Here is a 7,643-nt window from a genome sequence, read left to right as displayed (position 1 = left end):
TTTCATAGATCAAACCCAATTCAAAATCAAAATTAAATTCTCAAACAAGATCTGTTTACTGTTCACAGAGTCCATCTTGAGAAATCCAAATACCGTTCATCAAGAGCCCAAATCATCATTTGTTATAGTTCATGTTCGGTTAAGCACAATATTAATTTGAATTCCGATCCAAATTCGTTTTTCAATCTTATTAAGATCTCTTTTGTCTGATCTTTCACGTGTTGCTATTCATATAATTGATCAATGAAGAAATTCGATTTGTTGTCTGACTTCGCTCGTTCTATCAAATTCAAGCTAATCGCATCGACATCTAGATCTAATTGCTTATACGATTTTTGATTTATGTTCTGAAAGCAATTTACAAATCTTGTTCTGGCGCATAAACATTGATTCAATCCCGATTCGTGTTATTTCATTTCTCGATTAGTTCATTGTTAGTCCTTTGTTCGTGAGTTTTTGAAATTGAATCGGTTAATTGGCATTCTTTTGTTCGATTGGGATTAAATTGATGATTGGATTTGTGAATCAAATGTTGTGATCGACTCAATTTGATGAGAAATTTTAGAAAGTGATTGTTGATGATTTCCGGTGAAGAACAAACGATGAATAAGATGAATTCGGTTGAACGTGGGAACTTTGATCTTAAAAGGAATCATAAGTGGAAAAAATTAGTGTTTATTGCAATGAAATTGGACTTCGATGGTTACAAGAACAATTCATGAATGTTAATTAACAGATTCGATAGTTGCAGACGATTGGATGGTCAAAGATGATTTTTTTTAAAAGTCAACATCGAATGAAAAGGATGATAACATATTTGATGGTTGGGAACGAACTGAGAATTCGCTATGATCGATCAATGGCTGATAGCGAAGTCAATATAAGAGGGTTGGATAACGAAGTGAACTGGTTAAATGGTTTGTTTGATATCAAATGGGAAGGCTGTTTGAGATCATTCGCATCAATCGTTTATGGTTGGAAGTAGTTCGATGTGTACCTGGTGATTTCGATTTATGATGAATTCTTTGAAAAGAAATCTCGACGTGTGATGCTCATATTCGCATCTGAAATTGCGTTATGGATTTGAGTGTCGAAATCCAATAGCTTAAGGTCGAATGGTCTGAATAGATGGAACTCATTGGAGTCGAGTTTGATTTGGAATAGTTCGTGTTGGGGTAGAAATCGAGTATTCAATGTTGGTATTTTGATTTAGATGTCGAATTCATTGAGTTTGTAATGAAGGTTTGTGGATGCTTAGTCGACACTCAATATTACTTGCTGGGGTTAGTGGGGTCGAACTCATATTCGACTGTTGCTGCTACTCATTAGTGTGTTGGGAACGAAGTGAATTGGGGAAGAACATGAAACATTTTCGATTTGCATCCCTGGAACTTTTAAGAATTGACATGTGTTACCCAAGTTCGAAAATGCGTAATAAAAGCTGAGAAATTGCAGAATTTTCAGTTCTGGTCCCTGCAGTTTGTGCGAATTTACGCTTTATGCCCTTTTTCGTAAATGGGATAGAGTTTCGCATATTAGGTTGTTTTTGGCGCAAAGGGTCCCTGCAAGTTTCAGAAAGTGACAATATCTACCCGGATTTTGAAAAATCTTGCAACTTTCACCCAAAAAAGTCAAAATTTTTCATAAATTGGAAATTTTTGTGGCTTTTTCGTGATTGTTTTTCCGTGCAAGATTTTTGGTGATTCATTTTTGGTACACATCAAGGGGGAGTATCTTGAAGACTATTCCTCGGGCGCTTCTCATCCTTAGTGGGTTTTATAATCATTTTTTGATTATAAAAAGGGGGAGAATGATGGGTATTCGAAGCTTCTCGGGTTTGTTGAATATTCATTTGCGGATTTGAAGACCGGTGTTACTTCGAGGGGGAGTTTGGTCTTGATCGCGCTAGCTCGTTGGAGATTAAAGCCGGACATCCAATCCTAACTTTGAGGGGGAGAATGTTAGGGTGCAAAGTCACTCTTTGATGTAGTGTTTTAGGCTTACTCTCTTGTATGTGTAAATGGGTTGAGTCTTTCCGATAAATAGGAAGTGAGTGACTCCCATTATGAAAAAAGGAACCATTTGGAGTGTTAGACTAGAGAGAGAAATTGTGTACAAACCCATTTGTATATTCTTTCTAGATCTAATATGAGCTTACACAGATTTATTTACTCCTTGTGTTCTTTATTTTACATGATGATTCACTAGATCTTTCTAATTCCGCATATGCCATCATAATCAACACCACTACAAACATTACTCTGATACCAATCTATCATACCCCCAAACCGGAACGGCGGAAACGTTCGGGGGCGGATGACTTCATGTGGTAGCGTAACAAATGAATACATAGTAAAGAAAGCAATACAACCATCATATATATAATTGAAAGTTTACATTGTTAAAAGGTACATGTTCAAAACCAATTACAATATGATGCCAAAATATGAATTTAAACTGGCGCCGCAGCGTCCCTTCTTCAAAAGCTGTTTGTTACCTGTAATTACTGAATCCCTGGGACATACAAGTAGTTTTGAAAGAGTAGATCAGCATTTAAGCTGGCGAGTTTCATAAGTATTAAATGACAACGTTTGTATGAAATGAAAAGTTTTGTTTTTGTTTGTTTGTTCCTAGAAAATCCCATTTTTCTACTAGCATAAATGTAGCCTTCTATCAAGACCAATGTTTGTTTCTAGAAAATGTATGTACGTATAAAATTTCGAATACGTCTGAAAAACACCGTAAATCAATGTATTTTTAATTACCCATGTGAGTTTTTATAACCATGCTATTGACTAGGAATGCCTATACGCAACGTTCTTCAGGCGTTGGAATGTTCTGACGTTTGTCACCCCAAATGGTGTACTGTAGCTAACAGTCAGGGCGCGGGGTTGTCAAGCCCGTATAGATCTATACATAAACACCATGCTCCCCCTCCAAGGGATTCTGGTATATAATACAGGACTTGAAATGTGTACTCGAACGTACGCGAAGTTAATGTCTCACAAAACTTAGTATAAAAACATATTTACGTGTAAAAATGTTCGTTTGTTCTTGTATGTGAAAGTGACTTCTTGAAAATAGTGTTTCTAGTATGTAAAAGTTAGTAATGTTCTCGTAAAACTGTACCTATTGTATTTTTGCTTTAAGTGTGTCTCGTTTGTATAGTAATCCCTAGTAAAATGCTCACTTGTTATGAAAAGTATAATTTTTATAGTGTCTAAGATGGACACATATACATACAATATAAGCAGAGTGTTTGATTTATACATATATAACAACATTTTTCATTTCAAAAGATATGATGTTATCGTGATATATTTTGCATATGAAAGTTTCCCTATAATAGTTATAAATCACATATGATTCCATTGATAAAAAGTGTATAATGAAACTTTATATAACACACGATAATAGTCGTGTGTTTTACTTGTATTTCCCCCCTTAAAAGCATATAAATGCATTTATAAAACATTTAAAAGTGTGGATTATAAGGGTATGAACTCACTTGGAAGATCGAAAAAGGCGAGATGAAACCGAGCAGAATTTCGACTCGAGAAAGCGGATTTTCTCGGGATTCTCGGGAATCTCGGCAGCACAAACGACCTTCGGGACTTGAGCAAGGAAACCGGGGCTTAGGGTTAGCACGGGAACGGAAAACGAGGCAAGAACGCAAGAAAGTTGAGAGAAATTGAGCCCTTTCTTTGGAACCCAGGCATCCCTTTTATAGGGAGTGGGAATCGCCTCGGTACGCTGGGCGTATGCGTGCGTCATGCATGACTGCCTCCTCGACTGCCTCGGAACTTCGGATGGGACGGGTATAGCCTCGCATAGGGGCGACGTGGACGATCTGAGGCCAAGTCCTTGAGTACGCTGGACGTACGAGCGTACGCTGGGCGTAACTCGGCTCGACTTGGTGACTCCTCCTTCGGATAATACCAAGGTTAAATAATAAAATTTTAATTTTAATTATTTAATAAACTTCAAAAATTCATATCTTCTTCATACGAACTCCGTTTTCGACGTTCTTTATATCCACGCGTAGGTGAGACTACGCTCTACAACTTTCGTTTAGATTCCGTCGGAAAATTTTGAAATTATTTTTATTATTTATTTTTAAATGGTCGCGGTAAGAAAATTTCGTTAGAAATTCATAACTTCATTATCTGACGTCTGTTTTTGCCAGACTTTTGACCGTTGCAAAACCATTGCTGAGACCTTCAATTCTCATTTGGGTCATTCCGGCCAAAAGTCGCTCGATCTCCGTTTCGAGTTTTTAGCTGTCTGTCGCTAAGCCGAACTTGGAAAAATCATAACTTTTTTATTCAAAGTCAGATTTGGGCGTTCTTTTTACGTACGATCACGGTTTAATGTCATCTAACATAGTAGGTAATTAATTTGAGATTTTTGGACATTTTATTTTCGAAGTTTATTTCCTTATATCAAAAGTGGTTACAATACTTGACTTTTTAGGTCATTACATAGAGTTGAAATATCGGGTTGTCACAGATGATCACTATGTTCCTCCTTAGTTTGAGAGTAGATAAGTATGTCATCGATGAAGACGATGACGAATTGATCCAAGTAAGGACGGCATACCCGATTCATTAAGTCCAGAAACACCGCGGGCACATTTGTCAATCCGAATGGCATCAGTACGAACTCGTAGTGTCCGTAACGAGTTCGGAAGGTTGTCTTTGGAACATCCTCTTCTAACAATCACAACTGGTGATACCCGGACCTCAGATCAATCTTTGAAAAGTAAGACGCCCCTTGTAGTTGGTCAAACAAATCGTCTATGCGAGGCAAAGGGTAATGATTTTTAACCGTTAGCTTGTTGAGCTCCCTGTAGTCAATGCACATACAAAATGATTCGTCTTTCTTCTTGACGAACAAGACTGGTGCTCCCCAGGGTGAGAAGCTTGGTCTAATAAATCCCTTGCTGAGCAGTTCGTTAAGTTGACCGGATAGTTCCTGCATCTCTGCTAGTGCTAGACGATAGGGCGATTTGGCTACTGGGGTAGCTCCTGGAACTAAGTCGATTCTGAACTCGACCTGTCGCTTTGGAGGTAACCCTGGTAGTTCTTCTCGAAAGATGTCGGGAAAGTCGCTTACTACAAGGATGTTTTTTAGGTCTTTGGTTTCTTGGCTCGTATCAATAACGTGTGCAAGGAATGGACGATATTCCTTACGGAGATACTTTTGAGCTTGAATACTTGAGATGATGCTAAGGCTTGTGCCGGGTTTGTCGCCGTAGATAATAAGAGTTTCGTTAGACGGAAGATTAAGGTGAACAACCTTTTCATAACACATGATGTCGGCACGGTGTAGACTCAACCAATCCATGCCGATGATGACGTCGAAACTTTTAATTGAGACCGGCATGAGGTCGATTGGAAATAAATGGCTATCTAGAGTTAGAATACATCCTATGTATATACTACTAGTGCTCTCAGTCTTCCCATTAGCCATTTCTATAGTGAATGGTTCTTTAAGTGGGTGTGGTTGTTATTTAAGTAAGTGTGCAAATTTCTGGTTCACGAAACTTCTTTCTGCCTCACTCTCAAATAGTATGCATGCATAAGGGTTTTCAAGGAGAAACGTACCGGTCACCACCGTAGGGTCAGCAACTGCTTCCTTGTGGCCTATAGCCAAAACTCTTCCCACTCCACCAACATTTCCTGCCTTGGGGCAGTCCCTTTTGTAGTGGCCCACTTCGCCACATCCATAAAAAGACTGGTTCACACCAGATCCTGGAAGTTGGTTGATTAGCCTTGCCGAGGCTCTGCAGAAGCGGACAGTGTGTCCCTTTTTGTTGAAGTTGGAACATTGCAATTCCCGGCAGGGTCCATTGTGGTGGAAGCTGCATTTGTTGCACTTTGGCAAGTTCCCAGCATACTGCTTTATCGGAGCAGCAGCGACAGGTGCTATCGTATGACAACCCGAAATTTCCATTCGGTCAAACCCTAAAAGTCAACCACTTCGTATGATAAATTAATGTCATTATTTCTTGTTTTTAAGAAATATAAAGTTCGTTTGATTATTTTAATATTATTTTTAAATGAACGGGTGAAAGAAAGTGCCGTCTCGGGTTTTGAATTTTAAGAAAAACGCAAAAACTTCGCGTCCTAGAAATTCCCGACCAAACTTTTATGTTTGGGTTGAAAAGTCACCAAAAAACCGTGAACTCATACCTATGTATGAGTTTACTCCCCAAAAGTCTAGCCATTTGTGTTTACTCCCCAAGTTCACAAAAGAGTAAACTCCAAAAACTCTTTCAAGTATCATCCTAGATTTAATTCCAAATCTTCAAAGTTGTAAGTGTTCTAACCATTTCAAGTTAGTAAAACACTTAATCTAGTGTTTGTACATCTATTCATCCATTCATTTATGTATTTTGTCTAGATTTCCAAAACACCAAGAACACCAAGAACACACACTAAGTGTTCTTGGCCTTTTAGCTCAAATCAAGCCTCCTAATAGTAAGTACTTCCATCCTTAAGACTTCTTAGGCTAGTATTACATGTTAGCATCAAGAAATTATGCCAAGACCACAAGGATTGAGGTGTTCACGGTCCAAGAAGATGCTTGGGCCGTAAACACCATAAAGGGCACCAAAGTGTGCCTAAGTCCTTATCTAAGCCCTAGTTTGATGTTTAAGCCTTCTTTGATATGTTTAAACCTTCCCTTGATGTGTTTAAGCCTTTAAAAACACCAAAATCCAACATCTATAGGTGTTTATAGTTTGGGGATCTCCCAAAACCGTAAACACCCTAAAGTGTGTATAAATGGGTCATTTTCCTTCCTTAGGCCTAAAACCTGGCTTAGATAATTACCTAGTTGTGTTAAGGACTTGAAAACATGGCAATAGCCTTCTCCATAAGGGTTTACACTAGTAAAACCAAAGGGAAATGCCATGAGGCCGTAAACTCCTCCAAGGAGTGTTTTTGTTGCCCTAGTCCATTCCAAAGGCCAAACCACTTAGTAGAAATACTTCAACGGGCTTGTTAAACCACAAAACAACACTTGGTCATTAGGACTAGAGTTTACGACTGGAAACTCTAGATTTTACTGTCGTAAACTCCTTGACTTATGACCATCAAAACCGTAAACTCCAAGGGAGTTTACCCTTGAACCCTAAACACCCTAGCTTTGCCCTACCAACACTTAGATGCAATCCTTGTGATCTTTAACACTTGAAACAAAGTGTTTTCATGTTCTAGAGTGTCCCAAATAATTTTATTAGTTATAATTTGGCTAATTAGTTATATATATGTTCATTATATGATAACTAGGCTCGTGCGTGTGTACAAGTCTTCATTTGTCACCTAGCACCGTACCCGACACTTCAATCCAATCCACTCACCGCAAGTGAGTTCATGCCCCTTAACTAACCTTTGAAATACTTTTAAATGTTTTAAATGTCTTAATGGGGGGGGGGGGGGGGGGAATACAAGTTAAATACTTATAGTTATTACATCAATCACATGTGATTAATAACTATAAAACCAATGATTTTCTTACTGTTGAAACTGTTTATCAAAATGTTCTACTTCAAGCTACTTTACAAACTCTTTTACTTATCAAATACTTTTACTTAAACTTTGTTACACTTATTATAAATTACATGCCCGTATATGTAT

This window comes from Lactuca sativa, chromosome 9, assembly GCF_002870075.4.
Source record: "Lactuca sativa cultivar Salinas chromosome 9, Lsat_Salinas_v11, whole genome shotgun sequence".
Classification (NCBI taxonomy): Eukaryota; Viridiplantae; Streptophyta; class Magnoliopsida; order Asterales; family Asteraceae; genus Lactuca; species Lactuca sativa.
The sequence above is the reverse complement of the archived record's forward strand: the minus strand, read 5'-3'. Positions refer to the sequence as shown.